The 26879-nt window shown below is 36.3% G+C and overlaps 2 long non-coding RNA genes across 2 annotated transcripts in view; one reads left to right on the forward strand and one right to left on the reverse strand.

The window, feature by feature from the left end:
- The first annotated feature begins 1218 nt into the window (after positions 1–1218).
- LOC102496399 (uncharacterized) lies at positions 1219–5787 on the forward strand. The gene is made up of 3 exons (XR_334788.1): positions 1219–1280; positions 5097–5182; positions 5641–5787. It is a non-coding gene; the product is annotated as an uncharacterized LOC102496399 (long non-coding RNA).
- A 10936-nt stretch (positions 5788–16723) lies between these two features.
- LOC102496695 (uncharacterized) overlaps positions 16724–26879 on the reverse strand; it is a 68333-nt gene continuing 58177 nt past the window's right edge. The window contains exon 4 of the long non-coding RNA XR_334789.1: positions 16724–17730. This is a non-coding gene — a long non-coding RNA (uncharacterized LOC102496695). The remainder of the gene's footprint in view (positions 17731–26879) is intronic.

Below are 26879 nucleotides of genomic sequence, written 5' to 3' on the forward strand. Positions count from 1 at the left end.
ATACACTTGCTGGAGAGAGATTGAGACAGTGATAGAGAAAGTGAGAAATCATTTCCTGGGGGGATGGCCATGATGCAATCCCTTCTCCTCCATTCTTCTAGGATCTTGGGCATGCACATACATGCTCCCAACATGATTTTCTTTTTTCTTTCTTTCTTTTTTTTTTTTTTTGAGAGAGGTTTTTGCAATAGGGTGTGTGCACTTGCTAGAAAGACAAAGAGAGACGGAGAGATAGAAAGCAAGGAATCACCCCCCAGGGGGGATGGCCACACTGCAATTTCTTCTCCTCCATTTTCCTCTTGGAATCTTGGGCACACATGCACATGTGCCCGGTGTGAGTTTAAACCACTGGGTCTGGGACTCGAACGGGGTCGACTACACGGGAGTCTGGCGATATAGCCATTATGCTAACTGCTAGATCCTCTCCAACGTGATTTTTAAGCCACCAGATCCAGGACTTGAACTAAGACTGGCCATGTGGGAGTCCAGCGACATAACTGCCACACCATCTGCTGGCCTCTTTTATTTTTTATTTTTAAAGAATTATTCATTTATTTTTATTATTATTATTATTATTATTATTATTATTATTATTATTATTTTAATTTGACCAGAGAGCGAAAGAAAGGGAAAGTGAGAAAGCAGGCCATCAGGCCCAGGACTCAAAACCATGGTCAGCCATGTGGAAGTCCAGTGCCTTAACCATGATGCCACCTGCTAGCCCTAACAATCTCAATCTTTAATAAAGACCTAAAAAGAGACAACAACAGTAAAGTCACTTGAAAAAAGTAAAAAGATCTCTTAATTTAGGAGAGTTGAGTAGGAACAAAGTTGAGACAGAAAAATAGTACAAGAGTTAAAAAGATAAATACTGGTAAGAAATAATACATTTCAACTGAAAATAGTGCTAATTTCTTCTTAAATGATTAATTGAAAAACACATCCTTCAGAGACAGTCTGAGCAAGGATACCTTGAATAATCTAAAATAAAGTTTGAGTGTGAACTTTAATCTGATATTTTGTCAACTGCAAAGATAAAGACAAAAAATTGGGAAACATCATGCCTGACAAATATGATGTTAGCCACATGTTCTTGAACAATGTTGGTTAATTCTTTTCAAATTATTACTCTTTTAAACAGAATTCATGAGGCAATAATGAAGAGAATGTCTTTAGAATTTATGGATGTCTCAACCATTCCTTCAGGATTATTATGTACAAAGATCTATATCAAAGAATAATGGCACTAGGAGAGGGGGAGGAAAAGACAAACCATGATGGTGAGTCACAGCAGGTGGTAAATCTCATCTTAGCTTTTAAGCATATTTGTTATTTCCTACAGAGAATGTTAGAGAATGTATTTCAGGAAAGAGCACAGGGTAGCCCATCATACAGAGAATGTTAGAGAATGTATTTCAGGAAAAAGTACGGGGTAGACCACTCCAGTTCTCAGAACTAATGCTTTGGCATAGATTCACAATTTGAGCCCTCAGAGTCAGCTTACTTATCATCTTCTGGACAAGTACTATAAAGACAGACCAGAAATGTGTGAGCAGAAAATAAATAGGATCAGATTTCATAGAGAGGCAATTCAGTTTACAGAACAATGAGTAGAAATGAGCTGGACTGTCCTTTCTGGAATATATGATGTATGTGTGTGATCATTCTCTATGACCCACCAAACGCCATGATAACACAACACTAATAACTTACATTTTTCTTGTGCTTAAAATATAAACACAAGCAATATATATGATATATATTATCATACATAATATATCATGTATAATATATTCGATATGATCATATATGATATATAACATATCATACATATGTATATGATAATTATATATCATCTATAATATGACAATACATTAAACATGATAATTCATGTAAATAATATATCATACTATATCTGGTAATATATGATTACATATTTGTAATATATATGAAAATATGTTATCAAATATAATTTTCACATGTTTGTGATTTAGCCAGAAATGTAGTCTCAAGAAGAAAACCAAAACACATAACTATTGAAAGATTTTCCAAGGCTTCTAAATGGTAAAGCGAGGACTTGTACTGCAGTCCCAGCTCTTCGACTAGTGTCTTATATGTTAACCGGCATCGTGACCTAGGCCTGACTCAGGCTGCTGATCTGTTAATTTTCCAGACATCACAAAATACAGCATACAGAACCTCCTTGATCATAATCATGTTCTCTCAAATTCAGCAAATTATGACAAACCGAATCAATCTTACACAAATATGTACATCAATTAATCATTTCTAACTTGTATTCCTATTCCTTGAAATATTTTAAAAAGCTGACAATACCTGTGCCTATTTTATGTGTTTGCTAAGTGCTGAATGGACATGTCGTGTGGGCATAACTGAGCATTGTAACATGAATAAATGGATCCAGGAAAACACAGTTAAAGTGCAAAGCAACAGCGTCTTCATCCTTAGTTGCACAAATAATACAAAATGTTATGTAATGAGATCGTCACATTTTTCAGGGATCAAATTCTCAAGTATGTCTGTGACTATAGGTGTTTGTCCAATAAATGATAGCTACCACAGTTACAATTACTATTTCTCTTCAGACTTGTTTAAGGTCCTTCATGAAAACGCTGAGTCTGGCAGCCAGTCTGAGGCCGTGGATACGGTCTGTTGACCGTAGACTAATGTGCTCTCTGATGATGGAAGCCCACGGTAGCTAACAGTAGTGTATCCACCATGCGGTATTAACATGAGTCACCTCGTGACCTATGTTTTGGGTGTAAAATAAACAACTTAGGTGGTATAAAAAAAGTTTACTGAAAGCCTCCCAAAGCAACTGGTATGTAAACTTTTAAAATGTTAGAAGAGTTCAGAGAACCAAAGTTGGTATTTTTATGGGATGTTTAAAGCCAGACATAAATATTTTAGTGAACGGAGCTGCTCACTCATCTGAAGTTTATGACTTGGTTCAAAACCATTTATCTAGTCAGAGCGAGTCTTCCACTGTCGTTTAATATTTCTGTTATACAATTGCATCAAGGAAGTATTAGCGATGTTTAGTTTTAAGAATTCTATACAGCTAAAATAGTTAAAAATGTGAAAATTGTTGGATGTGATTAACCAAATCAGTATAAACAAGTGCATTTTACTGAAGAATAGTCATTTACTTTTCAGCAGTCTTGGAATTCTATACTTTTAAGTATTTTTTTTCCATGATCAAAATAAGGGCCTTTGGTAAAACATCATGAAACAAAGAAAGAGGTAATAAATATTAATAGAGCTGTTTACATGGTTTTGTAGCTGAATTTATGCTTGCAATAATCCAGGTACACTCTCCAAATTGCTGGCAAGGGGAAGAAATGGGCTTTATTAATGTCCACAATTTCAAAGTGCTGCTTCAGATTTTACTCAAGAAATTATTGCTTAAAATCAGTAGAATGTGTAAGGCTGTTTTCCTTTAGTTTCTATCCTGCATCTTATTTCTGTTACTCTTTCAGTTTGAAAATTTCAAGGTTAAACAACAAGCTCTTTCATGGTGTAACACAATACAAATGAAATTATATTAAAAAGTGAAGTTTTGGCTAAGCTACTAGATAATGTTAAGGTATAAATGCTGTTGTTATGTTGCCTTAACAGTGAAACATTCTGTAAAGTGATATTATCTTCTTCATGTCTTGAAAGAGAATAAAATTTGTTTTTTATTAGAATGAGACTTCTCTGGGGCCAGCAGGTGGCATGATGGTTAAGGCACTGAACTCCCATGCGGCTGGACCCAGTGGCTTGAAACTCACATTGGGTATGTGTGTGTTCATGTCTGAAATCCTAAGAGGAAAATGGAGGAGAAAGGATTGCCACATGGCCATCCCTCTTAGGCAGTGGTTTCTTGCTTTCTGTCAGTCTTCATTTCTCCTATGAGTGCACATGCTCTATAGCAAAAATCTCTCTCTCTCAAACAAAGCAAAAAAGTAGGAAAAAAAAAAAGAATGAGACTTCTTGATGTCAAGGATTTATATAGTTCACTGCTACATACCAAGAGCCCAAATAGAGTCTGGTACACAGGAGGTGCTTAAGAAGAAAAAGTTCTACATGAATTGATGCTAATTATAATTATTTATTTAATTTTATTTATTCATTCATTTATTTTAATTTGATCACACATACAGAGAGAGAGAGAGAGAGAGAGAGCCACCAGGTCTGGGACTTGAACCATGATCGGCCATGCAGGAGTGTCCAGCACCTTACCCAAAATACCACCTGCTAGTCCCAATGCTAATTATAGTAAATCCACTATAATCTGTATTTGAAGCATGAAAGAGTATGATTGCGTAATTTGCTTTACATTTTCACCAAGATACTATGCCAACACTTTAACCTCAATATGGGGAAAGGAAAACTTTATTTTCTTCCACAATAATTTTATTACTCTCAATTCCATATTCCAATAAATATTACCATGTTAGTCCCTGCTACTTTGGACAAAATCCAGTCATATTTTGCTTGGCATCATCATTTTAGCTTCTTTAAAGGCCAATATCTGTCTGTGTTATCTCTGCAATATTTTTTTTTTCCTTTTAGCCATATTCCTCCCAATCTTACTGCCACTGTTCTAATTTGCATATTTAGTATATTTTGCCCTAACAAGTGTATCTCTTATTTGATCACTTTGCCTTCAATTTCTCTTCTTCTTTTTCTTTTTTTTTCTTTAATTAAAAACAATTTTGAGAGATTTTGCTAACAGGTGTGTGTGCTCACTGGAGAGACAGAGAGACAGAAAGCAAGAAATCTGGGGGGATGGCCACATAACAATTCCTTCTACTCCATTTTCCTCTCAGAATTTTGGGCACACACACACATATGCCCACCATGTTTTAAGCCACTGGGTCTGGGACTCAAACTGCGGTCAGCTACGTGGGAGTCCAGCAATGTAAGCATTATGCCATCTGCTGGTCCCCAATTTCTCTTTTTTTAAATGACCTCAAGATGATAGAAACTGCTAGTTCTGTCACCTTGGATTTGGTTGTGCTGAATATATAAAGCCAAGAAACAAACAAAAGCATACAAAGTAAAGACAAAAGGTTTTATTTCTTTAACAGATACAGAATCTGGAAGGAGGGAGTACTGGGATGGTATACAACTTAAAGACAATGGAGGACTAGATCCCTTCCATACTGCTGCTTCAGTATCCTTTATGGGCAACCCCAAGATCCACTGTGGCTGCTTGAGCTGTATGCAGTGTGATTACATTCAAATCAGCAGGAGGTGAGAAGGACATAGTGGGTATATGTCGCGCAACCGACGACTCCGGAGACGGTCTTCTCTTCAGCACTTTATTTCCCTAGGTTATGTTACAGAAGTTCTTCTACCTTTCCCTTTCCCCGGGGCCTTATAAAGGGCCCCTAGCCAATCAGATCATTGTCCACGTGCACGGAAGCCAGTCCTGGAAAGAGGATTGGTTGCATGCGGTGTTCCCGTGCTCTCCACACTCCCCACTGCCCTACTTCCTTAAAGTTGTTTACTGCTTTGAGCGCTCAGCGGGCTTCCATTGAGCGCCATTTTGAAATAGGCGCTGAGTGCGATGGGCGGGGGCGCTCCACAGGTATATGCCTTGAAAGGCTATTTTCCATCAATCACTTGTAGTTCTTCTGCTTCACATCATTGGCCAAAACATAGGTATGTGACCACACTGGACCCAACAGAAGGTTGGGCAATGCAAGACACCAGAAGAAAATGGATTGCAACCTCTGTCAAACCAAGTATTATACAGATATTATCATCTTTACTCCTCAAAACACATTTGAGAAAGCAACTTAATAGTTGATATTAATAGTCTCATGTGTAGGTTAAACGATCCTACAACTTCATCATCTTCAGCTAACATGTGGTGCTTTCTACCATTCTGCATCTCGTTTTGCACTGCCATACTGCTCTATTCTGGCAGGGATTGACTCTAAAGTTTTTTAGGTGCTCAATAAAAGCTGGATGAATGAATGCATCATTGGTCAAGAGTGAAGAAGAGTTTAATTGCATCTGCGAACTTCAGAGTTCTAGCCAAGCATCAAGTAATAGTTGTCAGAGTATTTGTCTCTTCACTCATACATCAATATTACAAAAGGAACACATATTTAATATCCCAACTTTTTCAATCTCTAAGTCAGAAGCTAAAAGATTCAGAATGCAAGAGGATAAAGATGAAGGGATGGTTGGTAGTTTAGAACTTATTTTTATTTATAAATGTCGACAGAGGTTATTTATCAAAACTCTTTTCTTTATGTTTGATTAACTGCACCATTTGGGCTTTTAAGAAAGGGGGAAACGTTGCTGGATAAATTATTTGAATGGAAGGAAAGGAGTCAACATTGAAGAAAGACTAACTGAGGAAGCATCACTAAACAAATTCCATGGTTCAGATACATTAGTTACCTAATCCACACAATCGAAACACTGCTCTTCCTGTTTGATCACTATTTATAGTAACATTGAAAACTTGGAAGAAAGAGCATTCAGCTATTGTAAAAGCCATACAAAATCAACTTCATTATGTGGCATAATGTTCAGTTTCTTGCACTGTCCACCTCCCCCACCTCTGCCTCCCAAAATGTGTATTAGCTTACATGTTTGTTGTTGATTTGTAGAAGTCAATAGCTCAAGAATCTCTTCTACCTAAAATTGCTTATTTTTTGGTCCATGTTCTACATGCTACTGTAGGCCAGTTTGATCATCCAAAAGGAAGAAGCATTTTTATCTTCTTCACTAATTAACGGCTGACTTTCCTTGTCCAGAAGGGGAGATGTGTTATTGACTTACTGCCATATTTTCTCATATAAAGGAGAAAGATAATTGGTAACACTTAAGGACACAGGTAATTAAACAGCATGGTTGAATACCCAAGTTGCTTAATTTACTAGAAATCATTAATGTATATCACTCCTTTAATTGGTATATTTTAAACTTATAAAACTATGGCATTTAGAGTAATTGTTTCTGAGTTTTGATGACTATTCATTCTTCTTTGTATTTGAGTGTATGTTCAATTTTCAGTAGAAGAGTTTGTTCTTTGTGATCAGAGAATCAGCTTACATTTACCTATTTAATAAATTTATTTATTTATTCAGAATAACTTAGTTCAATTATTAATTTTTTCAACAGATATTTATGTTGAGGGAAGAATTCTGTCTTAGTTTTCAACTTTTTAAGTCATCATTTCAGATGAGTTTAGAAAATGAAGATGTCAAAGTCCTTGTCTATATCTGGAATGTTGGGAGAAGACATAGGTATAATTAAGTGGTGAGGAGAATAGAAGAGATTTGATAAAGCATGAAGGGAACATAGAACATATACAAACTCTCCCCAATACTTTTTACAATTGTTTATACTCCCTTTCTACAATTGTTCTATAATTTTACATTTTCCCTTTTTCTCTGAAAGTCTGATGATGATGATGAGCTACAAAATAACTGACAAAAAAAATCCAATGAAGAGGAAAAAGCAAAGGCAAGAATGGCTACATGGCCTGGTATTAAGGGGAGCTGGAGCCTGTATTCCTGACTGCATGATTTGAATACCTGCTCAACCAGCTTGAAACACATACTAGGCACATGTAAGTGCCCAACATTCCAATAGGGTGAAGAAATGGAGAGGGGATTGTGGTGTGACCAAACCTGTTGGGTCAGGAGGTGCTTTCTCTTTTTCTCTATCTCCTTCTCTTTCTCTGGCAGGTGCAAGTGATCTCTGGGAAAAAAAAAGAAAAAAAATAAAGCATTTCTATCCAGGGCATAATTCTACTTATACTGGATTAAAATCACATATCTAAAAAGTCAAGGGATGATGGGAATATTTATGCATCACCTCCACACTCAGCCTATTAATATGCCTATGCTGAGCACAAATATTTGTGAAATAAGTGACTAAATGTGTGATCAAAAAAGTAGGGGGGAAGCCATATGGTTTTAAAAATTTACTAGAGGATAGATGTACTTGCCAGAGAAAGAGGGGAGAGAGAGAGAGAGAGAGAGAGAGAGAGAACCACCCCCACCATGGGTGAAGGTCATGCTATAATCCCTTCTCTTCCATTTCTCACTCCTTTTGGAATTTTGGACATGCACATACTCATGCCAGTTTTTCCCACGCTACTGGGTCTGCAACTCTAACTGTAAGGTCAGTCATGTAGGATCCAAGCACTTTCACTACCATGCCACAGGTTGGTCTAAAAAGGCATATTAAATTTGTTAAAACATGCATGTATGTGCATGAGAGTCCAGCATATATGCAACTCAGTGGGGGGCCTGATAACTGGAAGTTTTATGCAACACAGAAATAAAAAGGCTCAGAGTTAGACTAAGAGCAGATGAGAGGTGAAAAACGCCATGATCGTCTTGTTTTTCTGGGCCAGGTGTCAGACCTCTGACCCCCCTATCCTGTTCCTTCTTCTATATTCTGCTAACTTAATGATATACATTTCTTTTGCAAAAGCTTATCTTTTTGTTTGCTTTTTAAGGCTTTTTGTCATCGGGCACTTACTGGAGAGAGATGGAGAGAGACAGTAAGAGGGAAAGTGTGAAATCATCCCCAAGGGGGATGATCATACCACAGTCCTTTTTCCTTCACTCTCCTCCTGGGATTTTGGGCACATATGTGCATGTGTCTGGTCTGATTTCAAGCCTTCAGGTCTGGGACTCGAACTTCAATTAACCATGTTAAGAGTACATCACCTTAGTCAATACACCACCTGCAGGTCCCAAAAGGTTACCTTTCTTAAAAGTCTAACTTTGTGTCTGCAATGCCTCTAAATAACCAAAATATGCCAAAGAAGTATATATAGGGGAGGCATAGTTTGGTTCCCCATATGTTTCATTAAACAACTAAAATTGGAATTGGCATTGGGAATGAGTAAATGTTTGTCAGATGGAAAATCTGTTAATAGCATTCTACCCAGAGAATGTGTCACGTGAGCCCATGATACACTGGATACTAAGGGGACAAGTCAAATAAGACCAGAATACAAAGTATGTAGCAATCAAATAGACTTCATCTAGAATTTTCTGTAACTCATTCATATCATGTCTTGTGGTTCAGAAGACGTTGAAAATAACCATTAACTTACATGTTTACATGACATAAACGCTGTCACCCAATGCTGCTACTGTCATGGAAAGTTATCTTGATTCTAGAGATTCCCAGTTGTCCTGCAATGGCATCTCCTCAGCCATTACTGTTATTACCCACTGTCTCAGCTCCATTTCCTACAGTTCTCGCCATAGCCAAGGACCAAATTCTGCTCCCAGGTTCCAAATCTCTAATCCTAGATTAGGAATTAAATCTTCCCCTAATTACTTGAGCTCTTTGGACCAACTACAGAGGCTGGCCTCTGAGTAATTGAAGAAATCCCCTAAAATTAGATTAATTCTTTCTACTTTTTAACGCTTTGTAGCAGAACATAAATGTATGACCTGAAGTGAATTTGCCTGAGGTAGACAGTATGAAATCAAAATTACTTCATCAAACCGACTCAGATAGGTGTCTCAAATCAAATCAAACATGTCCCCTTGATCTCAAGTGCTAATTCCATTTGCAGACTCCTATTTTCACAGTCTTCATTGGTACATTTTTTTCCTTTTCCAAACTTGTTATATTGCAAAACTTTTCTGAAAAAATATTGTTGAGATATACTTGACATATAAAAAGCTGTATATATTTAATGCATACATCTCAGTGGGTTTTGAGATAAGCATACACCTATGAAACCATCATCATCATAACCTTAAATATATTTATCACCCTCAATATAATCCTCCCCAAAATACATGCTATATAATTATTGAGAAGCAAACATTTTTAAATCAGTATTTTTCTTCATCATTTTATTCCTGTTTATCTATGTGACATCATTTGCTAGGTATACTCAAGGTCTTCTGTTTGTCCTTCATGTGGCATGAAGAGGGACATAATTTGGAATCAGATGAATCTGGGTTTCACAGGATTCACTCTGCCACCTACTGTCCTCATGATTTTGTGAAAGTCCTGTAAATCTGCGTTCCTCAGTCTTCTCAACTGTGAAGTAGAGATACTGACCCTACTTCACAGGGTTTTTGTAAACACTTAGTGAAAATAAAGCTCTGAGTAGTGCCAGCCAGCAGCCTGGGGGGTTAGATGGCTGGATCCCACATGGCTGACTTCGCAATTGAAGTTCCAGACCTGGTAAGTTGGAAAACGACACTGGGTACGTGTGTGTGCATGCCCAAGATCCCAAGAGGAGAATGGGGGAAGAAGGGATTGTGGCAATGCCATTCCCCCTAGGGTGTGATTTCTCACTGCCTCATTTTCTCTTTCTCTCTCTGCCCAGGGAGTCCATGTGTCCAGTAGCAATACATAAACAAATGAATGAATGAATAAATAAATAAATAAAAAACTTCTGTACATATATCAGTCATCAGTAGGCACTCATCAACCTAGCTCCTGTTTTTGATATTGTGGATTATTGCTCCAAGCCTCCTGGTCTACTTTCAAACAATTTACCACAGTCTTGATATTTTCCATGAATAATCTTTCTACCACCTTGATTTAAAAAAAGTCTAGCCTTTCCTTTACATAAGCCAGTATTCTGACAAGAAAACAGGAACCACACTGGGCATTTCAGCAAAGAACTTTTATAAAAGGAGCTCTAAGAACTTAGGAATGAAGGGTTGAAAACATAAAAAGAAAACATTGAGGTATTAATAGCAGAATGAAGCCATCATTCCCAAGGGAACAGTCTGCCTTTCTTAGAACTCAGGGCCCTGGGGGGAAAGCCCAGTGTGGCTGGAACTTAGATCTTCAAGGGGGATGCTGTCTGCTGCTACGTCTGAAAGTGTGCACTGAGGCTGTCTCTAAGACCAGAAGACGCTGAGGGCTGCAACCAGCTGCTGCTTTCTCACATCTCCTCTACACCCTTTCATTGTCCGATCCTAATGGAAAACCCCAACCCATGCAGAAATTCAGTTGGCAGTCTTCCGGCCCCAGCCCCAGCCCCACAAAACCGTCTGGATATATGGATTTGGAGTTGGGAGATGATAGGTGAGTGGCCAGTTTAGTCAAATGTCTGGCTACAGAGCCACCAGACCCAGCTTTCTGTAGATAAGTGGACTTTAATAGAACTTCAGTTGTAACACTGCCCTCCTCACTGACAAGTTGTGACTATCCTATGGCAAATGTAGGTGCTCTTATCCTCTCCACAAAGGGAGATGCAGTCGTAAAGGTCATGGAATCCTCATGTGATTTTCTAAAAGATAATGATATGGATTTAGAGTCACCATTAACCTGTATTCAGCCTATGCTGTATGAAAGAAGGTTAGCCTTTCATAGGTCTGTAGACATTTCTTTGAAGAAAAATTTGAGGACTGGAGGGTACTCTGTGAAGAAGGTTAGGATACTTATACCCAGAACTGAGAGAAGGGAAGTTTGTATGGAAAATGCTTTTCTTCTGAACCTCTAATTCAGACAAGAGTAACAAGCTTTAGAAATAAAACAAGTATATTTAATATGGAGTTCCTTGGCCTGAGCTTTCTAGGCTGCTGGGACAGTCCTGTAATGGCAGCCTGAAGGGCAAGGACAGCGGTGGAAGAGCCCACAGTTCACTTCCACGGGTTGCAGTAGCAAGAACTGTGAATTTTCTTAAGGGCTGAATGGGTGCTAGAAAGAGATCTGACATGCAATCTTTTGGAAAGACATAAATAAATAAAGAGAAATAATGATATCATAAAGCATAAAGGTATTACTAGTTTATATACAACCAATAAAATATAATTCTCAGTGACAGGAAATATTGCTATTTTTTTTTGGGCAGCTTGACGTATGAAATATTTTGGGAAAAAAAATAATCAAACAAAAATGCTGTTATCTACAATATACATGGGAAGCTTGGACAAATGATCACCCAAGTCCTTTAACCTTAGAGCTTACTTTGTAGGAAAGTAAAAAGAGATTGGACAGTCAAATGGTATAAGTTAAAATCAGCTGTGTCTCCCATGAGGTTGTGTCCTGATTCCAGAAAACTTGAGATAGGTCCAGTACCATTTAACAAAATAAATCCTCAGATTTGGTGACCAACTGGATATCAACAATGTCAATGATTTTCAAATACCGACTTGGTGAAACACAAAAAGTTTTTAGGAGTCTTAGAGGTTACAATGGGGAAGCACAGATTCAAGTATAACAGGAAAAGTGTTCTACGGAGTTGAACAGAAGTGAATTTTGCAGTCAGGGAATACCCAAAGACAGCATCAACAAAAAAAATAAAGCAGACTAGTCATTTGGAAGTTATTTTCCTTCAGAAAGTTTAAGGTAAAGGAAACTTCTTATACTTTTTCAGGAAGATTGGAATCTCCTATTTTCACCAAGAATTAGTTTGTTTTCGGATCTATCTATTTTCTCAAAGTTTCAGTTTATGACATGGCATTTTAGAATACGTATTGTTAGTCATACCTGGTGCAGAAACCCATTCAAAAACAATGGCCTCAGGGCCAGCAGGTGGCATAGTGGTTAAGGCACTATACTCCCACATGGTCCACTGAGGTTTGAGGGGATTTGGTGGCTTGAAAGTCATGCCAGGCAAGTGTACATATTTGCTTCAAATCCCAAGCAAATGGAAAAGAGTTTGCAGCATGGCCAATCCTCCCGGAGGGTGGAGGTGGTATAATTTCTCATTTCCCTCTTTCTGTCTCTGTGTCCTTGGCTAGCATGTGTGCTCTACAGCAAAAATCTCTCAAAAAACAAACAAGCAAACCAATGAAAACAATGGCCTCCTATAATTTCTATTTAGCAGAAGTGAGGAAGTATGAGGATTAAAGGATAATGGAATAAAGGGATAAAATTCCTAGAACTTGATGTCTTTGAGGAACATTTTGTTGCTCTTGGTGCTTGGGAGTAACAGTAATGTAGATCAGAACTTTCAAGTCATTGGTGGACATAAAGGTAATGACTGAAGCCATGTGGAGTAGATGAAATTCCTAAAAAAGGATGAAATATGAAGAGGAGTTTAGGTGGAAATAATGTAGAGAGAGAATCATCACTGTTCTAGGGCCTGGTAGTTTAAGAGGGGCTCACTGTAGGGTTCATGACTGCATTTCTATGATGTAGAAAGAAAGCAAGTAAGAAAATGAGGAAATCCTAGTCTCTAAGAGATGAGTGGTTTTGAAGGATGAAATGCTTATCAGTAAATTCAGATGTTTCCTAGAGATCAGACCAGAATGGAAAGCAAACACAGGATTTAGCAACAAGGAAGGTTTGGGGTCTTTATTGGCAATAGTCTTATGCATAACTGATAAAAGCAGACTACAAAGTTGAAATCTCATGCTCCTTTTACATCTCCGTCTTCCTTTCAGAAGGCCCTAATCTGTCCTTTCATTTTACAGATTAGAAAACTGGCAATTAGAGAAATTTAATCAATTGCTCTAGGCAAGGGCTGGCAAGCCAGGGTTGAGGGCAAAAACTAGCTCACTGTGGATTTGCATATCTGAAATATAGAAATGATCTTTCATTTGTAAATGGTTATATTTAAATAACTGTGTAAATACCTATGTAATTCCTTTGATTTCGCTTTCTACCCACAAAACCTAAGTATTTGTCACTGACTGTTTTTAAGTAAAGGTTGCTCACCTCTGGGCCATATTTCTGAGAGTAACAAAGACAAGATAGAGGGCCTCTAGCTTTCCCTTTCCCTTTAAAACTGAGCCCCTCAAGAGAATGAACCAACAATTCTTCTCTAACAAACAAAACAAAATAACCTCTGAGAATGAGGTGCATATTGATGCAAAGTATCATTAAATATCAAAGGAAGCAAATGTGCATGCAGCCTGATAACAGAAGTTTAGAAAGCTTCTTAGAATCATTAGGGGATGGTCTTCAACGGTTTTGTACAGTTGTAGAATCAATGAAATGCTTTAAATCAAATAAGTTACCTAGATGATGACATCTTTCTGGCTGAAATATTATTTTATCTGACTTACAGATGTAGGCAGGAGATTTAAATCTAATTTCGATAATTTAAATGCAAAATAGTTTTTATCTTCAGGGATCGGCGAAGGAAAGTAAGGGTTTTGATATTATTCAATATATAAAATACTTCAAGATTTATTTCAGTTTAAAAATGTGCCTGATGATTCATCCATTTCTTCATTTGTAACGTTGGTAGAATTTAAATAGATATCAAAAGTCATTAAATTATTCTCTTTGGGGAGATATTTAATATGTTGAGACAATTAATGAATAATGAATCCCATTCCTTTCCTTTTTTTTTTCACACAATAAAAAAAGAGGTCATAGGAAAGGGAACATTTAATCCCCGAGGAATAGACACTAATCTTGGCTTCTCTTTAAGCCGTCGCATCCCGGTAAACGAGTTACTGTCATTGAATCTGTGACTTTAATTGTAAATAAATTAGGGAATTGGGGAGAAGTGGGAAGGACTGGTCAGTGAAAGACTGATTAATTAATTTTGTATGTTTCTTATCACTATCAGATGAAATTATTTGTTAAAGTATACTACAACAGGAGATTAACCATATCTAAGAGGAATAAGATAAATGGTCCCTTGGGGCCCAGTGGCTTGAGAATCACACCAGGCACTGTGCTTGCTTGCCCCAAATCCCTAGATTTGGCCATCCCTCTAGATGGTGATTTCTCACTTTCCCACTCTCTGTATCTGTCTCTCTCCCTCTGCTGAGAACAAGCACCCTATTGCAAAATAGCCTACCAAAAATATTAGAAATTTAAAAAACAGTGATGAGCAGGGTCCATAGCCTCATGAGTCAAATTCCACATGGCCAACCTCGGACTGCTGTGGTGACTTGAAATCCATGCAGGCTGTGAGTGTGTGTGTGAGCCCCCAAGCCCAGAGAGGACAAAGAAAATGGAGGAGAAGAACTGCAGTGAGTTTGTACCCCATGGAGTGGGTGTATGTGTACTTTCTCTCTCTCTCTCTCTTAGACTAATGAATGTGCCCTCTTGCAATTAAAAAAATGAAATAAAAAACAGGGAAATATGTCATGATAAATAGTCAAACTGAAAGACTGATTAAAAATTTTTATAACAAGTAAAATTTTAAATATTTTCCCTTATACAGATAGAGTATAAAAACAAGCTGTACAAAGGATAACTTTCTTTCTCTTATTTTGCAAGCAAAATGCAATGGCAATTTCTTAAATAAAATGAAATTAAGGCTGAAAAATGTCAAAACCTTAATTCTGCTCAAAAGTAAGTGACAACAACAAAGATACTGTTATGGAGCATGAAAAAATACTGCAAATTTGGCTCAGTACACAGATGGGAAGTTTGATGGAACAGCATATTACATTAGTCCATGCAACAGTCTGCTGTTTACATCCTCCACAAAATTCATATGCTGGTGGTATCAGTAAGTGAGGCCCCAAGGAGATGATTAGGACATCAAGGTTGAGCTCTCGTTGTTGGGGTTACTCTTATAAAAAAGACTCCAGACAGCTTAATCTCTCCTTCCGCCAGCTGAAAACATGGCAAGACAGAACTTTAATCCACTAGAAAGCAGACCTTGACCAGACTCTGACTCTGCCTTGATCCTGGATTCCCCACCCCCTAGAGCTGTGAGAAATAGCGCTGTTATTTATAAACTCCCCATTTGATGACATTTTGTTATAGCAGCCTGAGTGGTCAGCGTGCTATGTCTAGTATAATGTAATAATATAATAATATTCATGTAATAGGAATTCGTTCTGAAAGGCAGACTGCACAAAATAACAGAAGTGAAGAAAACAGGCAACTGAATTAAAGAATAAGAGAATTTAATTGTGTTCTATTAGATAATAAGAAAATAGATATCTGGCTGAAAACATACATTTGTTTCTTTACTTTTTACATTTAAACTATCTTTGACTATAAATGTATATTGCAAATAAATGTAATATGCTGTTTATACACTTGGAAGATCATCAAAGAGATTTAAGGAAGCAAATCAAATAGCTTTAGGGTTATCATAATTAGGGCCCAAACATGGATCAAAGAAAGAAAAGACAGTAAACGGAACTTCATGTCGTTAGTCATGTGTAACAAAAATACAATTTGGGTATGAATTTTAGAGTGTGACCAGACTACATGGAGGGAGTTGGATGGTAGGGGAAACATACTCTCCTAAGAAAGTATCAGGTAAAGAGAAGGATAAATTATTGAATATGAATTTATTGATAAACCTTCTTTAAATCCAAAAAGAAAACAAAAAATCTTAGGAAGTTGTGTAAGTGAATTTATTCAAGTTGTGCATTTGAAGACTTACAGGATACTGCATGCCTTTCATTTCTCTCACTGACCATTTTGCCATTTCCATAAAAGTATATCAAGATTTGTAATATTTTGCCTGTTGTATTATTGCAAAAGAATTTCTAGATGAGATTCAGGAATCCATATTCTTTAGAGATATCCAAGAAAGTTGAGACACCTAAGACAAGACAGTAAAAGAACTTAAAAAAAAAACCAAAACATTATAACACTCTCTTATCTAGCACTTCCTCATTTATTTATTTATTTATTTATTTATTTTTTATTTATTTATTTATTTATTTATTTATTTATTTAGAGAGATTTTTTGCTCTAGGGCATGTGCACTAGCTGGAGAGACAGAGACAGAAAGCATGAAATCCTCCCGCAGCGGGGATGGCCACACTGCAATCCCTTCTCCTCTTTTCTCCTCTCAGGATCTTGGGCATGCACACACACATACCTGGAGTGAGTTTTAAGTTGCTGGGTCTGGGACTCTGGTGGTGAACTATGGAGGAATCCAGCGATGTTAACCGTTATGCCATCTGCTGGTCCCATTATCTAGCACTTGGAAATCAAGTGAATTTTAACCAGACATTTTGATGATAGCAAGTGCAGTGTAAACTCTTACACACATAGGAGAAGCTAGTTCACACATTTCCCATGGGTCACTTTGCTTGATGAAGACTTACGTGAAGGAAATTAGACTGTAATTCTTGGCCATGAATTTCTGTTACACAACTTTGTCTGGAAGTCTGACACGTCTCATGGATATGATTTACGTAGATAAAAAGAAAATGGTGTAATCCATTTTTAATTTAGTCTGAATAGAAGTAAAATTGTTCCACATTTACAAGTTTTATACATTTCTGCTTGAGGAGAAATAGACACGGCTTCATTACCTTACCTACCACTTGACAGAAACGGTTTTTGAACTCTGGAAAGTTTACATATATTTCGGTTTCTGATATCTAACACTGTGGAAAAATATGGTCAATAATCTTAGGATTTTTTTAATGTCTCTAATGGTTTCAGAAGAGACTGATTTAATGACTTCCCTTTAAATTACAGAAGACCTTATAAAATATCTTCTAAGAAAATTGGCCATTGGTCAGTCTCTCTTTTTCAAATGGCTTTGAGAGTAAACTCTCCTCTTCTTTTATTATAATAACACTTCTTCACAGTTAATGATACACTTTGGTGTGGTGATGAAGAACTTCATGCTATGATTTCTAGATCAAACCTGAGAAGATGATTTGTGTAGGTCTTGCTTCCAATAAAGTTGAACACTTTCTGAGCAGTGGATAAATTTCCTTCAGAAAGCTTGGCAGAGTCTTTGGTACCAAAGCATGAAATAGAGAAATAATGAAGTATGAATCTTCTTTCCTAACCAAAGGAGAAAAGTCAGATATTTTATAGGGGCTGATCTTCACAGAGTACTGAGATGTTTCTTCCAGTCAAATTTGGCTGCTAAAATAAAAATAAGAAAATAAATTGTAATTTGACTAGGTTAATAATCTTTGAAATTAAAAAAAAAAGGAGCACTTAAAATAGGCAGGTTTTGGGTATGTCATCGGCAGCACCTTATGGTCTAAACCCTGGAAGTAACTGGTTTAAGAGAGATCATTGGCTCCATATTATCACCTCATGCAAGAAAATGGCCGAGTTGCAACTTTCTTAATAACTAGCTTTAAAGCTGTACAAAACAGCTCCAGAGATAACTCAAGGAGATGATATTATACAAAGACATAGCTGCTTCTTTGGTTTTTCCTTTGTTTAAAACTAGGAATAAATTAAATTTTTCCAGGATACATAATTAAGATCAGTTTTTTTTTTCTTTTGATAATAGAATAAACCACGTAATGATGAGGATGCTTTTGTCTTCAAATAAATGATGGTTTAAAATTTGAGGCAGTTTAAATCAAGACTTCTTGTTCAAAATTTCATATCAAGACATAGATGTAAAATGGTTGTTCTTTTTAAATTTTCTGTTCTTTTTTTTTGTATCTATGCCTCACTGACAAGAAGCTTGACATCCACAGACATTTATAAAAATAAGAAAAATGGAAAAATAAGGAACAAAATGTATAAAATGTTTTCCTACTTGAAGATAATAAATAGGTCTTATGCTAATGTAATAGTCCTTATATTCTTCACAGTGCAGTTAAAAACATAAGCAATTTAATACATAGTAAAAATAGAACTATGAACAAAAGTGCATGACATAATGTAATATTCAAGGTTGAAGAAGATACATATGTGTATGTGCTGGACTTTGTTATCTATTATACACTGTGTGCAAACCTTAAAACCATACTGTAGCCCACAAAAAATATGCACTTATTATATGTAAATCAGAAACCATGATTAAGAATATATGAAATTCTAATTGCATGTCAAAAAAAAAGAAAATTAGTTTTTATATGAAATAAATGAGCTGAAATCCTCTTAAAAGAAAGAGATGATCAGACTGAGCCAAAAAACAAACCCAGCTATATGTTACGTACAAGAAGTACACTGAGGAAAAACAAAAATAAAAACACCTAGAAGTAATTGCTAGAGTTACTATGACTAAAAAAAATAAAACAAACAACAACAAAAAAACACTTATCGTGAGAGACAGAGAGATAGGCACTTGGAACAGGCCCAGAACACTGTCATCCACCCCCAGCTCAGCCAGTCTGCAACAGACATGTGACCTGAGCCCTAGGTGGACAGGAAGGCCTCAAGACATGAACCTGGGACCTGCCCATATAATCCAATTGTGTTCCCACCACTTTCTGGTTCCAAGCTTTTACATACATTGATTAAGGAAAAGCTAATAGCACAAAGTTTTGTTTTATTTTCCTTCTCCAGTTGTAATTCTTTTCGTAATGTTGATTTAGTGTTTCCTCACTGAAGCTAGGTTAGGATATTTCTCAAAGCTAATTCTTAGCAAGCTCAAACTTTTTCAAGTAGTACACAGTGCATGTTTTTCACCAAGTAGACAGTCAGGCATTTGCATGGAGTATTGCAATTATTCTCAATAACATAATTTTATATAAAATTTAAAGCCAGTTTTCTTAAAGTGACAGAAAAAATGTAGGGCAAATTGTCAAAAAAGGCAATTTTGAACAACCATCATGGGACAAAGCAAGTCCTATGGTACTTGCTGATATTTTAAATTGGATTTTCTATGTATACATACTTTTTTTTTTTAGAGAGATTTTTGTTGTAGGTCATGTGTGTTTGCCAGAGAAACAGAAAGAGACAGAGAGACAGAAAGTGAGAAATCATCCCCCAGGGGGAGATGGCCACACTGCAATCCCTTCTCCTCCATTCTTCCCTCGGGATCTTGGGCATGCATGCATACGTGCCCGATGTGAGTTTGACACTGCCATGTCTGGGACTCAAAATGTGGTTGAGTACATGGGAGTCCAGTGACATAACCATTACTCCATCAATTGGTCCCATTCTATGTATATTTTCCTGTAGAGTTTGATCATTTTTAATTTTCTTTTTCTTCATTCATGATAGAGTGCATGTGCATGAGAGAGAGAGACGAAGCAAATGGAAACGAATCCCCCCGCAGGGCCTGGTCCTGCCACCAGCCTTCTTTCTCAAGTTCCGCATCCCGCCAGGATCCTGCGCACACATATGAGCATTGCCATGAAGGCAAAGATTCAAAGCTCTGTTCGTCTTGTGCCTTCCTTTGCACGAGATTTACCTGCCACACCACTAAGTGAAAACTTCTGAATAAGAGGACTTCAGTAGAACTTTTTCTGTCTTCCCTTTTTCTTTTCCTCATTGACAGAGAGCACATGCACTCACTAGAGAGCAGAGAGAGAGAGAGAAAGCACACATGGGCTGTGGACATGCTGCCATCCTTTTTGCATTTCTTCATTTCGTCAAGATTTGGGCAAAAATGTATATATGTCTGGCATGTTTTTCAAGCTACTTGGAGCCAGATTCCAGACAGCAGTTTACTCTGTGGGATCTAGATCCCTATGCACTGGGCTTCGTGACTGCACTATGTGGACAACTCTAGAATATTCTTTAAATTGGGGATATTTTATTTTCTTTCTGTGGGAAAATAGTTCTGTTTTTAGCATAGAGTAAGAATTCACAATATAATTGAAATTTTATCTATGCATATGAAAAACTTATGTTCAAGACCCAGTTTTCTATGTTTTTGAAAATGTAATACATCATCAATAATGTTTAAATTTTTTAAATTATCAGAGGGTGCATATACTCACCAAAGGAGGCAGACAGAGAGACAAAGACAAAGAGAGGGACGAAGCACCCCTCTAGTGGGGTGTGGCCACAATACGTTATATCTTCTTCCATTTCTCAATTCTGTTGTAGTTTAGGGCACTCACGCTCATGTGCCAAACTACTGCGCTGGGGTTAAAACTTGGTTGGCCATATGGGATCCAGCTCCTTTAATCACTAGGCTATGAGGCTAGTCCCCAATTTTTTTTAAAAAAGAATTATTTATTTAATTTTATTTTTTCATTCACTTATTTTAATCTCAGGGAGAGATACACTTAGAGAGAGAGAGAGAAAGAGGAAAAGTGAGAAAGCAAGTCACCAGGTCCAAGACTCGAAGCATGGTTGGCCGTGTGGGAGTGTCTAGCACTTTAACCACCATGCCACCTGCTGGTCCTCCCACATTTTTAAACATTAAATACTCTGAGATCATTTTAGTCCTTTGGAAAATTTGCAGAGTTAACACGGAGAGTTTCCTTATACCCTCACCATCTTGCCCTTATGATAACAACTTAATATAACCATGGACAATTTATCAAATCTAGGAAATTAATCTTGGCGTAATAGTATTAACTGAAGCCTAGAATTTGTTCCAGTTTCATTGGTTTCTCCACTAATACATCTTTTCTGTTCCAGGATCCAATTCAAGATTCCACATTTGATTGTCATGCCTCATTAGTCTTCTGCAATCTCTGACAACCTTACCCTTCTTTCACAATTCTGACACTTTTGAAGAGTACAGGTCAGTCATTTTGCTCCTTATTTTGAATTTGTTTGATATTTTGTAACATTTAGACTAAAGATATGTATTTTGGGGCAGGAAATACAGAGGTGAAGTGCCTTTATCACAAGATCCTATCAGAAGTATATAATGTTGAATGCAGTGATGTTATACTTGAACTTTGGACTAAAGTTGTGTCTTCCAGAATTCTTAGCTATAAATCTACTTAGTTTTCCTTGGACATTACTAAAATTTTGGAAGAGATAGTATGGGAGTATGTAATATCTTTTTTCTTCTTAAACTCCCTGTAGACTTTATAAAACTCTCTGTAAACTAGAGTGTGATCAAAGTTAGAAATTCAAGATGGTATGCCATTTCCAGTAAATTTTGGCTAAAATGGAAAGCAAAATATAGATTTAGTAACTTAAACAAAGAATTTGCTTTTATTTATATGGGAGGGGAAATTAGACTGAAATGTCATCTTTAAAACAAATGTTTACTGTCAACATAAACCACACCACACCTGAGCTATATCTACATAGATCAAACTTTTAGAATGAAAAGTTTTGAAAAGGGAGTAAGACTAAACTTGTTGATATAGTTAAAAAAAAAAGAGAATTAACCAAAAGTTTTCAAATCTGGGGCAAAGTTTTGCATATGCACCCACCCTGCATATATAAATAAAACGATATTATATTCCTTGAAATCTCCATATAGAAAATAGTTTGCTATACTTATATATTCTGTGCTGGATCTTGTGCTGTTACTTCACTTCTGACTTGATCTCTTGAGTAGATAATTGATAAAAAGCATATTAGAATAAAGTAGAAGGCTCTATGGTTTATGTGAGTAATTGGATAAATCACATGTTATTCCATTAATACAAGGATAACAAGCAAAGTGAATAAGAAAGATAATAAATTCTGTTTTGAATATGTAAAATTTAATACCCATACTAATGTGTCCAATCTGAAATTCATTAAAAAATTGGGCTGAATGTGGACAATGGTAACACAACTCTTCATGAGGCTAATTGAAATGGGCAGGTTCTACGCTGGTGTCTGGAGAGCTCACTGAACTGTGTGTGCCCACAGTGAGCGACTGGCCCTGACTAGACATGAATCCAGGTGACATAGAGGATAGAGAGTGTCTGTCACTCTGTGTCAGTCTCTATTTTTTTCCCTCTTGGTCATGAAAAGAATAGAAGGAAAAATAGTTTTTAAATATAGATATGTCTAAAGTTTAATAGAAAGTTCAAGGATGCATATATTCTCCTTTTCTTGTTGGTTTATAAATATCATATTTATTTATTTCTATCTTGATGGAATCTGAGAATTATATTTAACAATGTTTTCTCTCTTTCTGATCAGTTATACACCATTCCAATGTTCATAAATAGTGTAGCTTTGTTTTCAGACAGTCTTCTACATTAGTCATAAGGTCGACTTAGTCTTTTTTAGCATGAAGTGTGATATATTGTATTTTTAAGACAAAGTCAAAAGTAATTGACTTTTATGGATATAATTTATACTTATGTTTAATATTGAAAATAAATAAAATAAAAAAACAGGTTTAGATGTAAGAAAAGAGTAGTCAACAAAGGCATGCATAAATTATCTTCAAGAATAATTTGGATAACCATTTGAAGCAATGAATATGGTTTACCTGAGAGTTATGTGAGAGTGAATGTGGGTGACCTAAATTAATTACCTTTAATCTAATTAGACTTTAATCTAATTTGCCCCTTTCATAATTTTTCTGTTGACTATCAGGAATATGGTTGCATTTTAGTGGAGACATTTGTCTTAGTCTGCTATTGTGTTGCTAAGGGAAATGCCTAAGATTGGGTGATTTCTAAAATTAGCAGTTTATTGCTCTGTAGCGTAGTAGTAAGGGATTCCAGATCCCAAATGGCCAGCCATGGTTGGAATTTCAGCCCCAGTAGCTCAAGAAACACACCAGACACCTGTGTATGTGCACTCCAAATCTCAACAGGACGGAAGAATAGAGAAGGAATTGTGGCTTGACCACGCCTCACTGGTGAATGCTTTCTTCCTTTCTCTTTATCTCTGTCTCTTTCTAGTAAATACTCTCAGGCAATTAAATAAATAGAGTTTATTTAACAAATAGTTTACAGGTCCAATGTCTAGGGGCCATGTCTGGTGAGTATCTTGAGAGACTGATCACATCACAAAAGCAAAAGCAGATCAGTTATCCATGAGTCTCTTTGTTCTGGTCTCCTGCCATTTCCTTATACATCCACCAGAACTCAGTCATGGGGGCCCTGCCCTAATGACCTTAATCCTAATCTCTTCCCAAAGTGCCCTTTTGATACCATAGCTGGATCACATTTTTATTTTCTTAATCCTGTTGCAATGGCTCACCACATGAATTTTTGAGAGATGAAAAAAAAAAAAAAGTAGCATTCCTAATTGAGATTATACTATGGTAAAAACATGTTGCTTCCAAGATCTATCATTACTCTGTCTACTTCTACACCAAGTCCTTCGATTTCTGCCTTGGAGGTTAGACATTTGGCTTATGTTAAGCAGAGACCTATAGTATTTATCTGTCATAGCTTGACTTGTTTCACTTAGCAGCGTGTCTTCTAGGTTCACCCACTTTGTGTTAAAAGACAGAGCATTGTTCTTTATGGCTATATCGCATCCCATTTTGTATACGTGTCACATTACCTTAATCCACTTACAAGTTGTTGGACATTTAGGATGATTCCATGCCTCAGATATGGTGAATAATGTTGCAATAAATAAAGATGAGAAAATGTCTCGCTAACAGAGTGATTTCCTGTCCATTGTATAAATATCCAAAAGTAAGATTACTGGTTCAAATGGTCAATAGTTCTATTTTTAGATTTTTGAGGAACCTCCATACTGATTTCCCCCGTGGCTATATTACATTCTCATCAGCAGTGCACAAGGGTTCCTTCTCCTCCAGCATTATTTATTTATTCTTTTTATCATAACCATTCTGACTGGGGTTAGATGGTACCTCATTATGGTTTTGATTAGCACTTCCCTTGTAACAAGAGATGATGGCACTTTTTTCATATGCTCTCCAGCCATTCATATTGTCTTCCCTTGAGACTTTCTAGTTCCAGTTGATTACCTCTTTCTCCCCCTTGGATTATGAGTTTGTTTGTTTGTTTGTTTGTTTTTCCTTCTTCTTTCTTTCTCTAGGTGAGCTGTTTGTGTTCCTTAGATAGTCTAGTTATCAATCCCTTATCTGAAATATAGTTTGCAAATATTTTTTCCTATTCTGTAGGTTATCTCCTACTTACTCTGTTTATCGTTTCCTTTGCTGTGCAGAAGCTTTTCAACTCCATGTAATCCCATTTGTTTCTTTTTGGTGTTGTTGCCAGTGCTCTAATTTTCTTCATCATTCAAATGATTCTGTGAGATTTGCCTAGTCTTACCCATTTGTTTACTAGATAATTTATTTATATCAGCAGAGACCCATGAATAATTTATATTTGAGTTTATAATCCCATGCTACTTTATTTGAAAACCAAATTGTTGTTCCAGATTTGGCTATTGGGAACTCTTTTTGGTCATTCTGTATTCCTTTCAGGTGACCTCAATAATGTGGGAACTTTTATAACCTCTTCCTTACTATCAGTTGCTATAACATTTTCCAGGCTCATCTTTTCTATATCCTGATGAGTCTTATAATAATAAGTCATTTCTCTAAGGAAACACTGCTCTTACTGGAGAATAAAATTAGAAACAAAGATCTGGGTGCTAAGAGTGTGCCTTACTTCTAGGGTGTAATTATTTCCGAGCTCTCTCAGCAAAGAAATATGTGTCCACTTATTTATGTACATTCAAATACCTATAAATATTGATATATGTACCTGTATTAGGCTAAACTTGATTTTATATATGTGTCTCCACCTCTAATCTATTACCACTTGGATCATTTATATCCAGAAGCCCTTGGTTATCTGTAAATTCTCACTCCAACAGCTAGAAACCTGGTTCCAATCCATCATTTTTTTTGCTTAGTTTAATTCCAGAATATATGCATAGCAGTATCTGAATTATTAACCTGTACTCCATGGGAGACAACTTTATCAACTCCTATATAATGCTTATGCATTTTTAAAAAGACTACCTATTTTCTAAGTTAATTAGGTTACATCTTATTTCTCTCCCTGGTCAATGAGGTCATGTCATACATTTGTTATATTGTTAGACTTTTTTTTTTCACATTCTGCATTTCATCCTTAGGTCCTTCTGATACCTGAAGTGTTTTTGTTTGTTTGTTTGTTTTTGTTTTTGTTTTTTGTTTTTGTTTTTAGTTTTTTATAAATTTGCACACATTAGAATTTTCTCTCAAGCTTTAAAGTTCTGTAAGTTTTGATAAATACTTATTGTTATATATTCACTGTTACAGCATCATATTTATTCATTCACCTATTTTGAAGAACAACTTGCTTGCTTTAAGTTAGTTTTTGGTAAATATTAATAAAATTGTTATAAATCTCACATTACAGTTTTTATGTGGACATCAACTTCCAATTAGTTAGGTAAGTTAATAGTGGTGTGATTGGTTGATTGAATGATAAGACTATGTTTTGCTTTGTAAGAAACTGCAAAGGTATTCCTCAGTGGTGAATTTTGCATTCCTGACAACAGTGAATGAAAGTTACTGTTACTAAGTATACTCAGCAGATTTTTTTTTGTGTGTATTTCAGCAGCGTATCTCTTTTTAATTTTTAATTTGCTAAAGACAAATGATACTAAGCACAGTTTAATATGCTTATTTACCATTTGTATATCCTTGTGGAATGTCTGTTTACATCTTTCGCTCATTTTAAAATTGGGATTTTTATTTTATTACTTTTATTTTAAGAGTTTTTTAATCAAACATTGGAATATCAAATATTTCCCTCCAGTTTATGACTTATGTATTGAATGTCATAATAGCGGCCTTCACAGAGCAGAAATTTTCAATTTTAGCAAAGTTTTATTTATCCAATTTTTTTCTTTCATGAATTTTGCTTTTGGAGTATCCCCAAAATCACAGGTCACCTTGGTTGTTATCTATATTTATATTAGAAATTTTATACTTTAGTATCCTACATTTAGATATATGCTCCATTTTTATAAAAGTGTCTGTTATTATTTTTTTTCAATTGCTAGAGGACACGTGCATGCACCAAAGAGAGGGAGAGAGAGAGGGAGAGAGAAAGCACCCCTCGATGAGATGTGGTCATGTTGCAATCTTTTCTTCATTTCTCCAACATCTAGAAATTCAGGACATGTAAAGTTCCTGGCATGTTTTTCAAGCTGCTACAGCATGCATTCACTACATGGCTGATCATGTGAGATCTGACTCCCTTAACCACATGCTATGGGGCTAGCCTGAGGCACTTTACTTTTCTATGCAAGGTTTAGAATCACTTTATTGATAAAATAAATAAATAAAGTTTAAAAAATGATTCAAGAAATAATTATTAAAAAATACTTAAAAAATGGGGGGGGGCTGGCAGGTGGCATGGTGGTTAAAGGCACTGGATTCCCATATGGCCAACCATGGTTCAAGTACCGGACCTGGCAGCTTGCTTTCTCACTTTCCATCTCTCTCTCTCTCTGGTCAAATTAAAATAAATGAATGAATAAATAAA

The sequence above is a fragment of the Tupaia chinensis genome, unplaced genomic scaffold (assembly GCF_000334495.1).
Source record: "Tupaia chinensis unplaced genomic scaffold, TupChi_1.0 Scaffold000281_1, whole genome shotgun sequence".
In the NCBI taxonomy this organism is placed as follows: domain Eukaryota; kingdom Metazoa; phylum Chordata; class Mammalia; order Scandentia; family Tupaiidae; genus Tupaia; species Tupaia belangeri.